General features: G+C 36.7%; 1 protein-coding gene across 11 annotated transcripts in view; it reads right to left on the bottom strand.

Annotated features, from left to right (window-relative positions):
• Positions 1–18,279, bottom strand: part of LOC120527748 (prominin-1-A-like) — a 283,241-nt gene extending 264,962 nt beyond the window's left edge. For all 11 annotated transcript variants that reach the window (XM_039751518.1, XM_039751516.1, XM_039751517.1 and 8 more), the window contains exon 1: positions 18,195–18,279. The gene's annotated coding sequence lies outside the window, so the exon portion shown is untranslated. The remainder of the gene's footprint in view (positions 1–18,194) is intronic.
• Positions 18,280–22,516: the final 4,237 nt, after the last annotated feature.

A 22,516-nucleotide genomic window follows, 5' to 3' on the forward strand; every position in this document is an offset into this window, starting at 1 on the left:
AGACGGCAAAGCTGTACCTAATGGTTCACTAAGAAATGTTACAAAGGTGCACATATGTGCCATTTTCATTCTAAATTTCATAATGGACATTTGACATTCATATAAACTAAAAGGTATTGATACATTTTTGCAACAAGCTTTGCTTTTAAGAGATTCACATGTAGATAATGTCTAGCATCACACAACTGGGCGCAAGTCGGTCCATCAGAGGGTATGATCATTCAAAAAACGCAGACAGCAGGGGGGTACACTAAACTAGTTTACTCTGCACACTTCTACATCTTTTTTGCAGAGTCATGGCAAGAACTGTACACCTTACATCAGATGTGGATTCATCAGTGCATTACAGAACCTAAGAAACTTAATAATAATGCACTTCCTTTTTAAATCATTTTTCCCACATTCCCTGAATAATGAAAGTCTGGCACCAACGTTAACTCCTAGATCTTATCCAGAGTTTTTTTTCCTGAAGACAGTGTGAATGTCCCTTTTGCCTACATTTAACACTTGGTATTTCTCTACAATTAACTGCATCCTCTTGTTATTTGTAGTTTGTCTCTTGTCCTTTAACCCAATTAAAATCCAGCTTTTTGTTTCAGACTTTATCTTCAGAGCACAACTGTATCAAAGGCTTTCTGAAAAGTAAATTATGTTCTGTCCATTGCTCTTTGTGTACAACTATAGGGGAATGTTCCAAAAATGTCAACTGATTCAAAAAAATGTTAAAGCAAAAACAACACACATGCTCACTGTGACAAGAGAAGTTGAACTCACTAGATGCAAGACCATTGCAGACACAGAAAGAACAGGGAATTAAACCTAGGTCACAAGTAGTGCTACTTCACCATGTCATTCTTGTATCATTTCACACAAGAATAAAAAGTCATTTTCGTTTACACATTTTCAAACTAATCAGTATCCCCTCAATAAACCTCTCTTTACACTTCAGACACACTGCAGCCTGCATATGTTCAGTGCTGCCTAAGCTGGCTTTTGATCTCCTCAAGATGTTCAAAGGCACCTTCCATCACAGCACTGTCTTCTTCTTTCAGCTGCTCCCATTAGGAGTTGCCACAGCGGATCATCTTTTTCCATATCTTTCTGTCCTCTACATCTTTTTTCTGTTAACCTTCCATCACAGCACTGTAAAGCTTACTAATGAACCCTAACTTTTGTTTAACACAGAAAGAAAGCCAGTTTAAACAAAATATAATACATTTGAGTGTGCATATACAGCACACACCACACACTTGGAAAGGTTTTTAATAAATAACATACAAACAAGTATATACATGTATGCATGCATGTAGGATTGTTTTTCAGGCAGACTAAGAAGGTTGGATTATATGTCCGAATAAGATCCTGAACAGTTCCTTTGAAAATATGGTTTATTCATTATTTTTAAATGCATAATTAGCATCTTTAGATCATAAATCAAAATGTAAATGCATGTACAGGCTAATTTAAAGCAAACTAAAAGCTGAATATCAGCAAACAATTCAAGTATTGGATGAAGGGTAGTTTAAGTACAATTCTATTTGTGTGGTATTTACTTTTCTTGCTTCAGAGAAATCTACTTTTATTGTGATTCCAATAGTTTTATGCACCCTAAATGATACTACACCATATTTATGTAACACATTATCAACAAAAATAGATGTGCATCTGATAAGGCTGATAAATCAGAATAGACATTTAACACAGAAAGATTAAACTGGCCATGAAAATAAAAAGCACACTTATATGTTCTTTCTGATGTAGATATTACAGTGCAAAACAAACAGAATGGTAAACTCACACAAACATATAATACTTTGGCTTATTTAATTAAAATTATTCCCATGGTACTGACATGTAGCTGAGGAAACAGCAAGGGGTAGTATATTGTAACAGTTTATTGTGCCCCATGTGAATACAACCTATGATGAAGCACTCAAAATAACAGATGCTGCAGTTAAGAGATAAACAAGAATTCAGTAGACATAATGAAAGATGCTCTGACAAACTCAAACAGTGCTGAACAGCCCACCTTCTATTAGATTAAATTGAGAAGCCATTTTATTAGGTGTATACTTTTCATTCCCACACAAGTGTCCGCAAAGATATTTAAAGTACGGAAGTGCAACTGTGCACTTTGGAAGGAAAAACAGGTACAATTAAGGTCACAATGCATCATGGCAGGGAATACTATGAAAGGGTCTGATAAGAATAGGTTATTTAGCAAAGCTCATCTTTTTAGTCTATATGCTTTCAACAAACCATCAATCTAGAATTTGAACATCACAAAATTACTATTTACAGTCACTGACTTCTGTTCCAAATTTGATACATGACTCCTACTTCTTCCACAGTTTGCTAATCAGATGAATAATATGTGCTAGAAATCCCATACTGCACATAATGATCCATATTTGATTACGGTGAAGACAATCAAAGGCCACTGAATAATCAATACTGTAAAGCAAAAAGGTTCAATGTTTGGCTGAATTCTCTTGGTTTCTCAGTTATTATCCTGAGATTGACTATGTGGTCTCTAGAACCTCTTCCTGCCCTGAAACCTGCTTGAATCAAGCGCAATACTTTAATGCATCATAAAATATAAACTGCAGTGTTGTGATATCTTATTCCTAGAAAACGTGCTCTGGTAGTACATAGCCCCAATCGGGAAGCAGACGATTTGTATCAATTCTTAATGTAATAGATGTACAGTTGTAAGAAGAAAAAAAAGACATTCAAATTGAATTTCCATGAAGAATGAAATTAGCTTTTCTGTGTTCATTCAAGTTTCCAACTTGTTGCACTGGCTACTCATGTTGTCAGTTTATCATATTGCTTTGAAGCAGATGCATAAGAAATATCAGTCTAAAGATAGTATTAACTCTGTACATTTAAATAAGCTAGCTATACCAGTCTTGTTAATCATTCACTATATAGAGAGAAACATACTAGAGGATATTATTTTCTAAACCCACGTTCTACGGAGCAGGGACATGGGGGGCTGCAGCCAGTCCCAGCAAGCATAGGGCACAAGGTAGGAACTCTCCACTGGATAGAGTGCCAGTCGCATGCAGGGGATCACACACTAGGTCATCAGTTCACCTAATCAGCATGTCTTTGGTGAAAACCTGAGCATCCAGAGGAAACCCACACAGAGGAGAACGTGCAAACTACTCATAGGGTGGTCACAGACATGAACCCTGGTTGCCATACTGCGAGACAGCAGCTCTACCCCTGCACCACACATACAGAAATATTTGCCTTCCATACTGAAAAGTATGCACAAATGCAAACAACATCACAACACAAAATGTTAGATACTGGAATAACTCACCTGTGGATAAACGTTATTTGAAATGTTTTGTTATAAAATGAGCTTTAAAGAATGAAATGAAAATATTAGATTAGATTCACTTTATTGTCATTACACATGTATAAATACAGGGCAACGAGATTCAGTTTAGCATCTAATCAGAAGTGCAAAGAGCAGAAGTACAATAAATATAGCATGTGCATATTATGTACAGTTAAATACAATATTTACAGTTAAATGCGATATATACAGTTAAATACGATATGTACAGTTAAGAGCACAGTGAAGATGGGAACAGATTATATAGATATATATATATATAAATAGATATACAAATGTTCTAAATGCGGATGGCAAATATACATATTTTACAATATACATTTATATACCTATACATGTATTTGTATGTACTATAAGTACTATTATATATATATATATATATATATATATATATATATATATATATATATATATATATATATATATATATACACACACACATATATACACATATATACACATATATACACATATACACACACACAGATGTACAATATACAGATGTGATATGTATGTGCTGTAATACTATGAGTATTGTAATATATACAGATGTACAATATATGATATATGATGTACAATGTACAGGTGTGCTGTGTGTGCACAGGTATGTACAGATATGTACAAGGAAGGGAGGAGGAGTAGTGTAGAGGATTAAGTGTGTGGATGTGAAGGTTCAACGGGGGACTGAGTTCAGAAGTGTGACCGCTGTGGGGAAGAATCTGTTCCTAAACCTGCTGGTTTTAGTTGGAAGGCTCCTGTAGCGCCTTCTGGAGGAGAGGAGCTGGAAGAGTTTGTTGGCTGGATGAGAGGAGTCCTTAAGAATGCAACGAGCTCGGCGTAAACATCTCTTCTTGTGAACGTCCTCAATGACCGGAAGTGGAGTCCCTATGATGCGTTGTGTGGTTTTCACCACCCGCTGCAGTGCCTTGCGGTCAGCAACAGAGCAATTCCCATACCAGGCTGTAATACAGTTAGTCAGGATGCTTTCTATCGCACAGTGGTAGAAGTTGCCTAGTATGACAGCAGATAGTTGGCTCTTCTTCAGCATCCTCAAGAAGAAGAGGCGCTGATGGGCCTTCTTGACCAGGCTGGAGGTGTTGTTTGTCCATGACAGGTTCTCCGAGATATGTATCCCCAGGAATTTAAAGCTGGAAACCCGTTCGACAGCCATGCCATTGATGTGAATGGGGTGGTGGGTGTCTCCCTTCTTCTTCCTGAAGTCCACAATGAGCTCCTTGGTTTTGGTGGTATTCAGGAGCAGGTTATTTTCAGCGCACCACGCAGCTAAGTGTTTTACCTCCTCCCTGTAATTAGACTCATCGTTATCACTGATGAGACCGATCACCGTGGTATCGTCTGCAAACTTGATGATGGAATTGGATCCATACATGGGCCTGCAGTCATGAGTGAAAAGGGAGTAGAGGAACGGGCTCAACACGCAGCCCTGTGGAATGCCAGTGTTGAGTGTAATGGTGGTAGAGCAGTTATGGCCAGACCTGACATGCTGGGGTCTGTTGGTCAGGAAGTCCATGATCCAATTACAGATAGAATTATTGATACCAAGATCTACAAGTTTAGTGATCAACTTGGAAGTGATGACTGTATTAAATGCTGAGCTGAAGTCAACAGACAGCAATCTTGCATAGGTGTTCTTATTGTCCAGGTGTTGTACACCGTGAAGCGCTATGGATACCGCATCCTCTGTACTCCTATTGTTACGGTAGGCAAATTGGTGAGGATCCAGTGTGGGGGGCAGGCATGTCTTGAGGTGTGCCAGTACCAGTCGCTCAAAGCACTTCATAGCTATGGGCGTGAGTGCCACAGGGTGGTAGTCATTCAGGCACATTGGTGATGAGTGTTTCGGCACTGGCACTATGGAGGTGGTTGATTAATTCTCAATGATTACTAGTTAAAGTGGCTCTGGTGTTATGATGTGTGGATTTAGGTAGCAATGACTAAGCTACTAAGGAGAAAATCATACAGAACATGTAACTATAGCATACTTTATGTAGAGAACAATGTAGATCACAGAACTAAACTTCAGAGTTACATGTGCATGTTAAATTTAACTATATTGTGCATTAAATATAGCTTAAGAAAAACACGTTTGTTTATATTGCAACAGACAGAAATTAAACCTGGCAGGTAGCACTTTACCAGTTTTAATCCTGTTTTATTTATATATAGTACAGAGAAAAACAAAATTTATCAAAGGGTTTTTTTAAACAGCAACTTGCTTTGTGACAAATTGTTATTTCTGGTAGTTCAGGAGTTTCCAAGACCTTAACCAGGTTTATGAAGTACTGATTTTAAAAAGTTAAAAGTAGCTTTTATCTCTGTATGTATGCTGACAGCATAACATCACTATTTAAAATTATCACTGAAATCTTTTTTGATCAAGTCCATCTCAGCTGCAACTTCATATAAACCACAAAGGGAAAATAAACCCATGACTGTCAAAAACACCCACTTTTTCACTTTTCATCACAGCAGAGACACAAAGGTCTGTTTTAATTAAAAAGCACCCTTTTACAATGTAGAATCATTAACCTTGTGTACATTACTTAAGAAATATTGCAAGTAGGGAAAAAAAATCATCTTTGAGAGGATATTTTATTCTCTTGGATTTCTTGGAAAATCTGGTAAGACATAACTTACTTAATTTAAGACTGTAGTACTATAGTTATTTATGAAAACATCTAAAATAATATTAATTAGGTCATGCAGATATGAAAGTGGTAACAAGCCACAGATTAAACCGGAATGAGTACTATCAGTGTAATCTACCCTTTAATAGGAAAAATTGTTTAACAAAATCCGATTTAAAACTATTTTAACCATATATTCAATTAAAGGGACTAAAAATCACAATACTGTACTGTGTACTAAATTTATATTGTTAATAATTACAATGCTCCTGCCATTACATCATTCATAAAACATATTGGTATCCTTGGAAGCTGTTAAATTGCTTGCAATTTTTAGTACATTATTCATTATCCAAACACTGTAGTTGCATTCGAAGTTATTTCAAATTCACTGATTATGGAATACAACAGCAGTCATTTTTAACAGGATTAATGCAATAAAATATAGTATATACAACAGTAAACTATGTATATGCCTATCGCCTGTATTACCAAGAGACCACAAAGTATACATCATTATTACAATTATTATTTGATATTATTTGCTCTATAGCAGTGAAACATATGAAAATGTAATTAAATACTTGTTTAGCTTGTCTTTGTTGCACAGAGAGGGCTAAAAATAAAGATGTTTTCAAATAAACATGGGTGGAATAGTAGCACTCGGTTAGTAGTGCTGTTTTACAGTTTCACAAGACTGCAATTGAATTTTTTTCTAGTCATTGTATTTGTAGTTTGCACATAGTGCCTATGGCCGTGAAGCATTTACTCCGTACTCTGGTTTTCCTTTCCAAAGATGAGTGTATATTATGGCCAAGCACTGGATGCTTCCTGGAAGGTTGCCTCTCTGTAAACCATAAAAATTGGGCCAGGCCTTCTGAACAGAAGTATTGCAGGAGAGTGAACGTTCATTTTAATCAAAAGGTAACTACTCCTGGAACATTTGCGTACAGGGCATCATAAAATTACAATTACACCATACTAAAAAGCAATGTAATAAAGAAAAAAAAATTCTAGTCACCCATTTTAACTATCTTTATAGAGTACAGATTTTTTTTTTTTTATGGATTACCCTCACTTTATCTGCTCATTATGCCCAAGATTGTAGCTGAAACTGTGTCCCTTCATTTCTTACTATAAATGGTCCCCATGACAAAAAGAAATTTTTAATTACAATAAACAGTGGCCTCTACTGATCAGCCGAGGAATTACAAGCTGCCTATAAGGAAAGGAAAAAAAAAATGTAAAAAATAAACATTGCCAGATAATGAAAATATGTCATAAGCAACAGGCAATTTGTCTGGAAATTTTAGGCAATGCGTTTTCTGTTGTGAGAGAAATGAGAGATAGGTTTAAAGACAGGAAAAGTTTGAGAAAAAAAGGAGATTAAACAGAAAAACAACTAAGAATAAAAATTGAACCAGCACCTTGCATACCACCAAACAAAAAGGACAACAACTTAAGTTAAATGTAACTGAATGTAAGACAGAACAATATAAAGCAGCACACATTTACCAAGTCCACTGCAGGTAATGACCGCACAAGAAACTTGGACCTATGGCTTCCACTGGACACTTTCAAAGGCTCATCACCATAAAATACGATATGAGAGTGTCTCATGAATAAAACAGCAGGTTTAGCATTTGCAGATATTAGAATTTTCATGAATACAGAGCACAGAATTAATTCCACTGTCAATTTAGAAACTTGCTATTTAAACCAGGAGCTTAATAGTTAAACAACACTCATTATTGTATTATATATTAGGTTTACAAAACAAACCTAAATGTTAAAATAAAATGGGTAAATTGTTATACAACAAATAAATCATTTATTCAGCCATATACAGGTATAACATAGTCTGAATATGTGCATCGGTAATGAATGTTGATAAAAAAATTTTGGTTCATTAATATATTTATTTATTAAAAATGTAATGACAAAAAGCAACTACACAAAGCCAGTTAAAAAATGTCAGAGTAACTTTCCCCAGCACCAACTTCATTTAGACAGGAAAACCAATGAACCAGCAGTAAGACATATTTAACTGAAGGGGCTATGTTGTCTAAAAATTTCACCGAAACTATAGGTGCCCTAAGATGAATTATGTCTGTGTTTACATCCAGAGTGATTTAGGAGTGTTGGAAGAATGCTGGACTGAGAAAGAGAAATATTGTGTGCATCCTTCATTAGCAACACCACTTAGCTCAGTAATGCAAAGGAAAACATCATGAAGACAGTTTGGAATATTACTGCTACACAGATCCCTCGTGTTCATTTATGCAGTAATACACACTCCCTTTGAAACATAAAGAGTAACATTAAAGACCACAACCATTCTACAGTTATTTTCCTCCCTCCTCTATTCTCACAAATGGTGCAGAACCAGTAGCACTGACAGCACTAATTTCAGGGAAAGTTATATCCATAGGTCACTAGACTACACAACATGCTGTCAATTATATATATGAGCAAACCCATATTTATATAAACAATAAGTATATATGTATATACAAGTTTTGTTCATATATTTTACTCTTTGATGATGTGCTTATTGCCCTTTTTTGCATCAAGCTATCATTAATATTCTTAGTAGACAAAGTTTAAATTTTGCTGTACAGAGCTAACATGAGAAATTGTGCTCCAAAAACAAAGATGCTCAACACCACCTAGGAAGACTGCTGAAATGCACTGGACTATGCAATTTATTTTAACCTTCTAAAATATCTGTCAAGAAATGATAGGCCAAAACAAAATGCAATAAAAGGTGAATTCCGGGGGTTTTTAATTTGAATAATTATGATGATATGCACATGAACAGATTAATGTATACTGCCTCTCAATTGAGTCCCTTTTGCAGAAGATAAGCCATTTATTTTGTCCTTTGCCTTTTTAGTATTTTCTTCTTCTACACTCAAGATATATAGATTATCCTGCTTTTACACAGATAGCTAAAAGGCCTTGTGTGTTGCATTATTCCTTTAATTTGATTTGAATACTGTATTAATTATAAGTCTTGCTGTGGATTTTGTTTAAATTTTATTACCCTGCTTTAGTACGAATAACTATAAGAGAAATGCCTAGGCCTTATTTTGTTTGTTGGAGTCTATTTTGGGTAAAAGGAACTGGAGAGAGCTACATTAAGGAAATTTTTAAAAATCCAAATATATTCATTGTGTATCTTTGGAAAGAACAAATAGAATGCGATTCATAATTCATTACCAATAATGTTTGATACCACAGATTCTAAAATGCTATGGAATTTAAGAAAAGTGACACACGTGCCAGGTGTCTGTCCTTTGAAAGCATATTTGCTTTTAATACTGTCCAATTAAATTGTTTCAGATGTACAATAAATTGGTTTTGTTTTGTCTCAGACCCAGATCTCCCTTTGCTCACTTCTCTAGAGCAGTAGCAGGTTTTGCAGTTGCCGGTGATACAACAACTACAGCAAATGACAGCACTTAACAGTGTTGGCACACAAAGGCTTACTTTAGAGAAGCTGCAAAATTAGAAATTTTAAATTAATTAAAACATTAGACAAAAATTAGCATCAAAGTTGAAACTTATTAAGATAATGACAGTCATACCTATTAAATTATTACTAATTTTACGTCTAATTCTAGGTGCAGTTTTCAGCCCTGCCCTTGAATTTTATCAGGAAAAATTGTGTCTTTGGGGGTATTACTTTCAATGCTGGGATGAAGCAATTATTATAGTCTGTGATCACTTTCAGTTTCATTGCCTGGTTTAATAGTCTGACAAAACAAGACCCAAAAAAAGCTCCAGCAGATTATGAAGTATGCAGCTAAAGTTATTGGGGCTGAGGTAGATAATTTGACTAGTTTGTGTCAGAGGGTGTTAAAGAAACTGGAAATCACCTCAACTGATGACAGTCATCCATTACATGTAGAACTAAAGTTCAGTAAATCAGGAAGGATAGTTGCATTGAAAACGCACACAAATCGCTCCACAAACTCCTTTCTTCCTAGTGCCATACGACTTTTCAATACGAAATATCAGAGATAATGATTAAGTTTTTTATATATATCCTGTAACTTTTTTTTGGTTGTAAATATGTATTATCTAACTGCTTCACCTTAACCTTTCTTGTTTCTATTTGTCTGTTTTATTTCATTCTGTCTGTTATTAGATGCAACTGAGAAAGCAAATTTCATGTTTTCTTGTGTAAAAATGACTAAATAAATAAACAAACCTTAAACCTTACCTAGGAACAACTCACAGCAAGGGTGCTAGCCCTATGATACAGTTTCTGATACTCACTCTGCACTTACATTATGTTGTGTTAGTTGCTTTATCTATGGTAGTTTGCTAGGCTGATGCATAGGCAATTTCCACCTGCTTTCATTTTCCAGGCATCCCCCTTAAACAGCTTGCTGTCAAGAGGAAAAGTTGCCACCCACAAGAGCAGGGTAACCAGTACCGGAAAGATAACATTTGTTCAGGAAACTGTAGCATGTGTTTATTAACAAAAGTCAGAAAAACTATCATTAAAACCATGAATGTATCCAAAAGGCAAACAGCCCATGGTTTGTTATGAAGACATACTATCGCAAAACCAACAACAACATTTATGTATATAGCACATTTTCATACAAAGGAAAGTTTAACTTGTATAAGTCAAAAATCAGAAGGTTTACCACCACCAAAATCTAGACTTGGCTGTTGTGCATTAAAAAACAAAAGGCATGCACACATAAGAACTTAAGCAGAAGATGTTTGACTGCTGGATCCAGAATCTTGCACCCAACATTGAATCTGTGAGGAGGTGTGTAGTACCTATTGGGCAGCATAACTACATTGTAAATAAAAACAACTTGCATAATAATCCCCGACATTAGAGTTCTCCACAGTCCCACAATAAAGCAGAAGAAAACAAAAATTGTAAAAGAGACAACAAAACTTAAATGGGAACAAATTATCCCATAACATAATAGGATAGGTACCAGACTGACTCCCTGCTGTGTGGAGTTTGCATGCAAAGCTCGTTTTCATGCTGGTTTATTCCAAAGTCTCCAGTTTCCTCTCACATCTCAAGTGTGCCTCATGGCATTATTTAAAGAAGTGGTTTCTAGATTTCTTCAGAAGGTATGGCTCCTGTCTGCTTCTTAAGAACAATTATCCCTGTGCAGATAAAAATAAAGGACTGTCTCTCCTCAGTTATTTTCTTCTGCCCCAGATGTTTGAAGACAGCTGCCATTTCTTCATCTGTTCTCACAAACTTCTACAGGTGCAGGTGTATATTCTTACTGGCTACATAACACCCTGATACAACACATGCTTGGGTCAAGAACTTTAAGCACTGTAGAGGGCGGTATAGGCAGCTCAGAATATTAAAACCTCAGAGGTACCTTCTATTCAGGGCATATACAGTATAACACTCACAGTCTTACAAAGGCAAACAGTATTATAAAATACCTCAGCCATCCTGCACAGACACGTTTCTCACTTCTCTTCTCTGGCAAAGGATACCTGGCCATTGGCACTTGCACCAGTAGGTTCAAGGACAAATCAAATCCACAAGTCATAAAGTTGCTGAACAGTTAATCATAACAACAAATACTGTAATATAAACAAAACAATGCACATTGTGATAGATGGCTGGCTGTTCAACCTGGCCGTGACATCCCAGAGCAAGAAGAATGGAAGAAGGCAGGTTTTTCTGGATGCTGCCTCCACCGGGACGCTAGGTGGCAGCTCCCCTGGACAGAAACGGTTCCCCGGATTCCTTCAGGGCATCCTGGGAAATAGAGTCCGTTTCCTCAGCCCTGTTGGGGGACGTGGGTGCCATCAGGGGGAGCTCACAAAGCACCTGGGGATTTATATTACTACTACAACCCGGAAGTACTTCAGAGTCACGAGGATGAAAGCCCACAGTACAAACAGGCTATTTGAGAAATGAGGATATGGAATTGACCTGGAAGAAGAGATGGAGTGCTTTCAGGTCATGGACTATTTAAAGGACTGGTCAAGACCCAGCAAGCCGAGCCGAAGTTGGGAGGGAGTGTAACAGAGCTGCTGGGAGTGGTGGATTGTGTTTATTGTTCATTATTGATTATTGGAATTGGGAATTGTGGATTGTAAGGTGCTTTGTTCTCTTTATTGAAGAAAACATTAAAATTCTTCTTTATAAGTGTGTCTTGGACGTCTGTCTGGTGGGTTTAACGGGGCAACAGTGCCTCTAGAGTCCACAACATATATATAAAACTTGAAAGTATACAGTATGTATATTACATGTCATGCATCATTTTATTATTGAAATTATTCTTTATTGTGTGTTTGTCAAATGTTCAGAGAAGATTTGCAGTTAACAATTACATTGTACTATGTACACATGACACTAAACTGGACTTGACTTGTGCTGCACCCTAACCTCTGAAAGTTCATTGATAAATACACATATTTGTGCCCTATTAGTTTATCTTCATTCTTAGTGATTAACAGGAACACTTTTAAAGTACATGGGTCCTCACTTAAAGGTGCACAATATACCTGAATTTCCAAGGTATTTTTTTTTTGTTTGTTATTGTTGTTTACACCCAGCTGGAAAAGAGGCTTAGGAAATGGATGAAATTAATGACTGGACTACAAGAGCTACATTTGGGTAGGACACAAATCCAGCAGTGATGCTCTCTGGGGCTGACATCTGCCATGATCTATAACTGCCTGAAACCATTCTGGAGCATTTAGAAAGCGTTCTCTATGACTGGCCTCTCTGAAATTTATATTTATGTACAGTATTTTGTCATTTTCATCAAATTCTTGGTAAAGTCAATTAAATTCCGAGTGTTGCTGCTGATGTGTCTGTTTGTGACATGACATCTTTTATCTTATTTAATGGAAAGGAATGTCAGATATCTTCATTCATCTGTACCTTCAATCAAGTTAAAGGAATCCCAAATCCTCACTCCAGTTTGTAATAATAAAATCTTAAATTTCAGGTTTACCCATGATTACGAATGTGGTTTTGCCCCTTTAAAAAAGTTTAACATTTTAGGGTTTTTGATTCATTCTAGAATTTCCAACTTCTGCCACTCATACACTGTGGAAATGCTTCACCAGCAGATATGTGCTGTAGTTACAGTAATAAGAGTTGAGATATAAAATCTTGCCACACATTGTTAAAAAATGCATTTAACTAAAATGTAAAATACAAAATTTTAAAAATACTGTCAACACCGTGGTGTAAATGCATAAAACATATTCTGTATTTTTACAACTTCAGCTGTACTAAGCTAAGCCAACTGCTATTCACAGAAATAATTTTCAGAATTAAGATTCGTCTCACACAGGAGGTTGAATAATTCTTGGCAGTTACACTGAAAGTTATCCATCTTTACTTTAGCTCCACAGGACACCTAAAGAGCAAATAAGGTTACAAAATATTATCAAACAGAAAAAGCTATAAATATGACAAAATAGCAACAGAAGTCAAAACTATCTAGCTCTTTATGGCTATATGTGTCTAGACGTTACTGCAGAAAAAACAAAAGCAGAATTAAAAAAAGTTTAACATGGAGTAAAGAGAGATCCTAAAATCATATGCTTTTCCTTCCAAAGCTGGATGATAACATTTAAAGTTGAATCATTTTCATCTACTTTGCTGCTTGCCATAGACTAGACTTCCTTTCTGTTGGAAATTATTATTAAAGAGAGAAGAAAAAAAAAGATTGAATTTTGGTGGACTGACAAGGGATTGTGGTGGTGTCAACTGGTCTAGTGCCGCCAAAGATAGTATGCAGTAATAAACTTCTGGTTAACATGCAAATTATAACACTGTGAAAAAAAATCTGCTGCGAGATTCATGTTATTCTGTAAGACCTAAAGATAGTCCATATAGGTTATTTGGTGACCTTAATCTTAATTAACAGAGTGTGTACTAATATTACAATCTTCGCCACTATGCACTTCACTTCATTGTTAAAGTGTTTTATTCTTCCATACATTTATTTTCTTTTCATTTCAAAGTGCAATGAGGTAATGTATTAAACAGACTGCGTGTATGGAAAGGGCATGTTTATAAAGTTTAACTTATTTCAAGTTACAATACAAATTAAAAGTATCTCTGGGTTTGCCTTAAATGCTGTAATAGTGGGATTAAGCTGTCCTCAAAATGGCATGTTAAAGTGTGCTTGTGTGTGTCAGATGGAGTGCTTGAGGCTTTTACAGATATTCTTTTATTAACCTGCATCATTTCAGCTAAGCCGCACAGGTCTTTTTTTGCCCAATATTTTAAGATGTCCCTTCTTTTTTATCCTTTATCTGCACCAAATATTTTGTTGTTTTTAAATCAACTTAATTAGAAACTCCTTCAGCAAAAGGTACAACTATAATGTTCAATTTGTATTAACAGTAGGTATAAATCAATTTTATATTTGTATTTGTATTATTTCATAGACAAAAATGAAAATACTTCTTGGTCAGTCTGTGCAGTAAACTCCATGTAAAGCATAGGAGGGGGGAAAAAAAAATAGGATCAAATAATATACTGATTTTGAATATAAATGCAGTAAACAATTTTGCCAACTGCACATGCATTTCCAGTAGAAAGAAGCTGATGTTTGGTCAGATCATTTGATTAAAAATAGTAAACTGAAATCTAGCATGTATTATAATTGATTCATCAATGTATGTGAAAGGCACTTAAATCTCCACCACAACAGAGCCAACCTTCCTGGCCAGTTTATCGAGTTAACTGCATTGAGCTGCAGTAAATTAAACCTATGTCAGCTATTTAAAATATAGAAGATGACATTTAAACTAACATGTAGGACGTGGAAGGAAAAAAAAAAAGTAAACTATAATGTATATTCCCATATATATGAACGCCCAAAAAATAGAACATTAACTTCATACATATATTAAGGCCAAAAAGTAAAAGAATGTTCCCAGAGCTGGAGAGCAAATGTACTCACCACTGCATTGACATCACATAGCAAATCAGTGGCGTTACATTAACACTTAAGTGTACAGTATAGATGGAAACATCCTTTAACCCTTCTAGAGTTAATTTACCATTGATGAATTTACTGTGCAGTAAGAAATTTAAGGGGGGCATGGTGGTGCAGTGGATAGCTCTGCTGCCTCGCAGTTAGGAGACCTGGGTTCACTTCCCGAGTCCTCCCTGCGTGGAGTTTGCATGTTCTCCCCGTGTCTGCGTGGGTTTCCTCCGGGTACTCTGGTTTCCTCCCACAGTCCAAAGACATGCAGGTTAGGTGCATTGTCAATTCTAACTTGTCCCTAGTGTGTGTGTGTGCACCCTGCGGTGGGCTGGCGCCCTGCCCGGGATTTGTTTCCTGCCTTGTGCCCTTTGTTGGCTAGGCTTGGCTCCAGCAGACCCCCCCGTTACCCTGCAGCTAGGATATAGTGGGATGAATGAAGAAATTTAAGGAATATGCTTCTATATTATACACAGAAATGTTACAAAATACCCGTGAAGTCTTTATACTCAGTGGTCTCTCCTCCTTCTGCTCATCTTTAACATTACTGCACAGCTTTTCTTCATCATTTTAGAATGCTCATCCACTACACTTAAAATGTAGTTGTAATTAAACTAGTACATAACACTTTAAAGTTTGGTTTCTCAGTCATGGTCCTCAGCAACCCAAAGGCTACAAGCGCTGATGCTGATAGCTCATGTTTTAAAAACATTGCCAACTCTTTCATTTTAATTTTAACCTCTTCACTTGTACAGCATTGGTTGTTGTCTTTGGGTTCATAAAATCCAAGACTAAATGAATGAACACCTTGTACATATTTCCTAACGTCAGAATATCTGGTACTGATTAAATTTGCATTAATTTTTAAATAGAAACCTCTGTTCCCTTTTCACTAATTGACGTATGTGTCAAGACCACTACTTCTTTATTTCAAATAGAAAAACCTCATACTGACAATGATGCAACTTATTCTGCTTGTTCAGTCTGTGTGTGACAATCGGAAAGAATGTAGGTTTAAAAATATATACTGTATACTTGATAGACTGATTGTCCGTCTATCTTGAGAAATATGCCACAGTTTAAAGCATAGGCACTTATACAGTATATTTCTATAATAAGGAGAAGAAAAGAAAAAAAATACAAAAGTAGGATTTTATCTAGAAAGAAATTGAACAGTCAAACTCATTCAAAGGAATTAGTCAAAATGAGATTACCAAACTGGTTAACATGAATAGCTGATGCCACACCCCATAAATACTAAATAATAGTGTACTTAGAACATTTAAAACAATGTTGACCTTGCACTCAATACCATTATGCTAAGCTCATTCACACCAAAGACCCTATAATAGAAAGCTTGCGTTGAGAAAAGGAATGAAAAGTGAGGTGGAAAAACTCAATTATGGTGTACTGAAGCTTAGTTTTGTTTTCAGATGACTAACCATCGAGTCAGATTACTTTTTAAAGGGCCCTTATAATGTCTCTTATTTAGGAAATAAACAGCAGCTAGATAACATTTGTCTTAGAATATGTGAGAAAACTCTTAACTCTAGACGGGTCTGGACATTCTAAGTACAGCAGCACAGGAGACTACTGCATTGGGTACAATACACTTCAGCCAAGACAACATATTTAACTTCCTCTTTATTAACTTATTTCAATTTATTCTTATAAAGCACATTTCACTTTAACAGCCAAGCACACTATATAACATTATATAGCATCATCTAGCTGTAGTATAATCCAAACCAGCTAGTAAATGAATAATATAGCCAAAACCAAGCCAAGTAATTATAATTACTTGATCGCAAAATAAAAATATCAAACTCAATACATAACTATTTGGGCACTCCTGAGAAATGCAAAAAGTTATCTGCAAGGTTCTTATCAACACCAGTAAAGGTAAAAAAAAAAATTAATTTTGCAGTAAAATAAGGGACTTCGACTAGTTGTTGATTTAACTACAGTTAAAAGCATTTAACCACAGTGGCGCACATTTGCTCGCCCTGATTCAAGACCCTGTTTTGGGATTCGGCTCCTCCGTGCTCTCAAATTTACTCCATTCAAAGCTTTTTTATTTTTGGGTGCCCACGTAAAGAAATGTGAATATTTTCTTCTGCTTTGCTAGCTGTGGATCCAATTATCTTTTGGTAAAGGCACTGGGCAGATGAGGGGGTTGGGTCTCAAAATGCTTGACTGTATCCATTTAATCTACTTAAACCATGTAATTAAGCTCCTGGGAACCACAGATGGAATAAAAAAACAAAGGGGCACTGTTCTCAACTAAGTAAAGAAGACCTCAGAGTTTACTCCTTTGCCCGTTATCATTTTCTACGTTATCTGTGGTTACGATGCATGACTAAAGATCAGTCCAATCGACTAACTCTCGTTTAGTATAAACAATTTCTATAAAATGATTACGATAAATTTAAAATATAAAAATCATCACCGGTGAATAGCCGCGATCCTTACCGGAGAGCACTGTTGATGTAAAGTTAAACATACAGCAAAATTAAACAGAAAAAAAATACAATGCAGAACACAACATTGCACGAGCACAGTCTCAGATGTACACGAAAATTAAAATGACTAGCATACGGTAATTCAGTTTACCCATTTATTTTTTTAATTATTTACTTATTCCTATGGAATGATAAATTCACACTGCATCCCGTTTAACCGTAACTGAAAGGCAGCCAATACTTAAGAGTCGGCAGCCTTTCTTATTCTTTTATCAGAGCTCCCTAAAAAGCTGCACATAATTTATTTGATAGTCTGAGTGACTTTGATCATATTTTAGTTTGAGGCGACGTTACATTTTGACAAAAAATAACGTTGCGCCTGACAGCACAGGTTTGCACCTAAACTGCCCTTCTGTTTCTTGTTGAAGGCACCTGCTAGCTAGCTAACAAGCTGTCCATTCACATTACACTGATGCACTTCATTTGTCTCTGTGGCAAATTTAACTCTTTTTTAATTCTCGATAAACAGCCTAAGACCAATGACTCTACTGGGATACGGACACACTGGCCTACGAGTTCGGAAACTGGGTCTGACTTTCCAACTCCATGCAATTTACCAAACAAAGCTTGTTTGTTCTGTAGTCTGTGCGCGTATTCATTAATACATTGGCAGACAAAACTGTATGGATCCCAACGTGACTGTTCTTTAATTCCTCAAACAGGTTTGAATTAAACAACGTGAACATTCACTTACATTTAGTGCAATTCCTGCAGAGAAGAGCAAACACAAAACGTAGGGCGCTCAAGACTTCGGCTCGGCAAGGCAATCATCATCCGCACATGTTAGCAACACTTCCCCTAAGCCCCGCCCTACCACGAGTGACAGCCAATGAACAGTTTGTGTATCACGATAATTGAATATATTATCCATACTCTTCTTTCCTTTTGAGGGAGGCGCTGGGTGTTCTGGTGGTCTATTTGGTTTCAACCTGCTCGTTTTAGTGCTCACAAGCAACTGTCATTTTAAAAGATTTTAATCAAGTTAGATTATATATTAATGTGGTGAACAACGTTGGTGATTTCTAAAAATTCTGTTTCCTTGGAAGTTATTTTTCATTGTACTGTATGGCAAAAACGGACACGATATGAAATACATATATCAACAGTGTACAATTATACGCCCTTTTTATGTTTATTGTAATACAAGATCAACCATTCCATTCGGTATCCCAGCATAACGAAGAAAAATCGAATCCAAAATTTAGGACTAGAAACAGCCTTCTACAATACGCACACGGTGAACAACGTTGGTGATTTCTAAATTTTTTTTCTCTCCTTGTAATTTAGTTTTCCATTGTATTGTACTGTACGGCAAAAACGGACACAATATGAAATACACATAACAACAGTGTACATGTATACGCCTTTTTTTTGTTTATTGTAATACAAGACCAACCATTCCATTCGGTATTCTAGCATAAACGAAGAGTCTAATCCAAAATTTAGGACTAGAAACAACTTCATACAATACGCACACAGGCACAATTACGCACACTAAGGGCATTTAGCTTTCTGTTCGTTTTTTTATCCATCTTTATTTTGTAATTCTGACCGTACGCAGGTCAAATGGAGTCTTCTCCACCTATCGCATAATCCGGACATGCTCAGCCGTTAAGACACAATGTGGATCCCTCTTGTGTGCTACTACAAGCAGGACAAATGGGTGAGGTTCGGGTGCAATGCCAGTTTAGTCACAGGCATAGGCAGGGAACACCTATACGGACTAGACTCTGACAATGAAGACTAGCTTTGGGAACTTGGAATATTACCTCTCTAGTAGGGAAGGAGCCTGAGCTGGTGCCGGAGATAGAAATGTACCGGCTAGATATTGCTGGTAGTACGTTGTAATTCCCCGTGCCCTCAGCCCTGCACGTATTAGAAAAATAATGAGCCATTCAGACAACAGCTTTTAGATATGCAGATAACAGCTGGTTCGTTATTAAATCATATGCCTTCTTCGTTGGGGATACCTCTTAGTCGCTCGCTGCACCGTAGCAGACCTCTCAGTACATGTCTCCATGTTTAGTGCCTATGTTTTGTCTTTAGGTCTTGTTAAATCGTTTCATCTGTTTTCTATTGCTAGGCTGTCAGTAGTTATTTTTATATGACACTTTGCGGTATTTGTGAAGGTTTTCTAATTTGGCTGTTACTTTCTGCACTACCTACATTGTGAATCCCAAGTGCGTGGCTGGTGCTCTTCATCTATAGCGAAGACTTGCTGCTGTCAATGAGCCCATGCAGCTACCGGTAACGCACCAGGTACAGTACTGCTAATATACCAGACACAAGAGCGGCGTTTGGGGGTGGGTAGTGGGCGACCGCCCCAGTCCCCGCTTTTGAGGTCCGCGTGTCCTTTTCTAGCGGATCTTTCAAGTTGTATTCTCCAGTATAGATCATCCATGTCTCAAGACGGGCTTTGCGGTCTGGCGATAATATCTATTGAAAAAGACATTGCATCCAGATTAGACTACGAAGATGTCATCAACGACTTGTCCAATCGGAAGGCAAGAAAAGTGGATATTCGTCTCTGAACCAAGAAACCGGTAAGAGGTTTCATGATGTAACCTTACGTTAATTTCACACTTACTGTCGAAACACTAAAACTCACATTTTATTTATAGGCTATAAATATGTCCGAATATTAATGCACAAAAACTTATATCGCCAATGATACCCGGCTGACATAACATCAACGTGAGTTATGACTATGACATCATGCATATCGAGACTCAGAGTATACTTGCAATTTGGGTACTTTTCTAAAAGAGGCCCTGCTAATGTTCGCGCGACACCGCATCGCATTTCGCACTGTCGTGGTTTTGTCATGAATAATGAACTGCACTTTTTTAATAGATTATATCGTTATATTTTATATTTATATAAGTGCGCGTGTTATCTTTCGAAAAATTTAGCAGAAAACTGTAATGAGAAAATCCGGTGTATGTTAACGTTATTTTTATTGAATTCGCGCGCAAGTTTTTATAGTACACACATCCAGGAACGGTAACAGCGTTTGACGTAACCGGCCCCCCGTGTGGTTGGTCAGCCGTAGGCCCCGCACACCCCAAAGGCCACCTCTGACCAGACAAATTAACAGTTATAATGCCCAGAAAGCGAGGAAAGAAAAGTGGACTTCAAGTATGTCTGAGGCGGAGAAGTTTTAAAACACCTTTGTCAACGGTTATTATGAACAAACCAGTAATGGCGCATTGCACGATAACGTACAATGAATACACTTGACATGAGCATTCAAAGTTTTCATCCTCTTGCTCTGTAAGTTTAGCATTCGTTTGCTCAGAGGTTGATGTGCTTATGCTTCGTCAGCAGCTCTTCTTTTCCCCACCCTATCGGACCGCTTCTTGTCTTCTTTCGTCAGCATCTTATCGCGTTAAAACTGATTAATTCAAGAGTTTATGTTGCAATTACTTAGTACGTTTTCTTTAAATTTTCACTTAAACTGGCACTTAAGTCTTCTATCTGCCTCAAGAATGATTTAACACTGGGATGCCCACGCTTGCGAACTACTTTTAAAATGACCAGGCCGAAATGATCAACCTACATTCAATCAATCAATCAATCAACATTTATTTATTTAGCACATATTCATACAAAAAAATGTAGCTCAAAGTGCTTTACAGAATGAATAGAAAAATAGAAGACACAATAAAAAATAAAGATAAGTCAACATTAATTAACATAGAATAAGTAAGGTCCGATGGCCAGGGTGGACAGAAAAAACAAAAAAAAACTCCAAGAGCTGGAGAAAAAAAAATAAAATCTGTAGGGGTTCCAGACCACGAGACCGCCCAGTCCCCTCTGGGCAATCTACCTAACATTAGTCAAACAGTCCTCTTTGTATTTAGGGTTTTCATGGAAGGACCTGATGATGATGGTCACGTAGACTTCTGGCTTTCAGTCCATCAATGTTGGTGCATCATGATGCTTTGAGTAGGTCACAAAGAAACCGGAAAAAGAAACAGAAGAGAGAGTTGGGGTCAGTACGGATTTTAGAGCCACTATGAATAGTTATTGTGATGAAAAAATTATATATATATATATATATATATATATATATATATACAGTACAGGCCAAAAGTTTGGACACACCTCCTCATTCAATGTGTTTCCTTTATTTTCATGACCATTTACATTGGTAGATTCTCACTGAAGGCATCAAAACTATGAATGAACACATGTGGAGTTATGTACTTAACAAAAAAGGTGAAATAACTGAAAACATGTTTTATATTCTAGTTTCTTCAAAATAGCCATCCTTTGCTCTGATTACTGTTTTTCACACTCTTGGCATTCTCTCGATGAGCTTCAACAGATAGTCACCTGAAATGGTTTTCACTTCACAGGTGTGCCTTATCAGGGTTATTTAGTGGAATTTCTTGCTTTATCAATGGGGTTGGGACCAGCAGTTGTGTTGTGCAGAAGTCAGGTTAGTTGGACGATCATTTATTTTTCAACAGGACAATGACCCCAAACACACCTCCAGGCTGTGTAAGGGCTATTTGACCAAGAAGGAGAGTGATGGAGTGCTGTAAATGGTCATGAAAATAAAGAAAACACATTGAATGAGGAGGTGTGTCCAAACTTTTGGCCTGTACTATATATATATATATATACTGTATACTGAGTATACTTTATACATAAAATATATGTTGTCGTACCTTGCATAACTGAATAACCTTTTTGGCTCAATAACAATTCAATACATTTATGGTCACTACAGTATTTGGATTTAATAATCTTCATGTGGGAAAAGGCTGACTCGCATAAATAAGTAGAGCCGAATAATGCAGCCAAGGAGGTAGCACATTTCCTCATGTTTGGGTACTTTTCCTCTGTAAGTTCCAAAACTGTCCAAGAGCCCCAGACTTCAGCTGAATGTCATCCTGTAGTGTCAAAATCTCCTCCTCCACTGTAGAGGAGTTTTAGGTGAATCAGTGTTGCAATTTCTGATGCGAGTGAATCACCCTCAACATCTTCCCTAAATGGATAGCACTTAAA

This window comes from Polypterus senegalus, chromosome 4, assembly GCF_016835505.1.
Source record: "Polypterus senegalus isolate Bchr_013 chromosome 4, ASM1683550v1, whole genome shotgun sequence".
NCBI lineage: Eukaryota > Metazoa > Chordata > Cladistia > Polypteriformes > Polypteridae > Polypterus > Polypterus senegalus.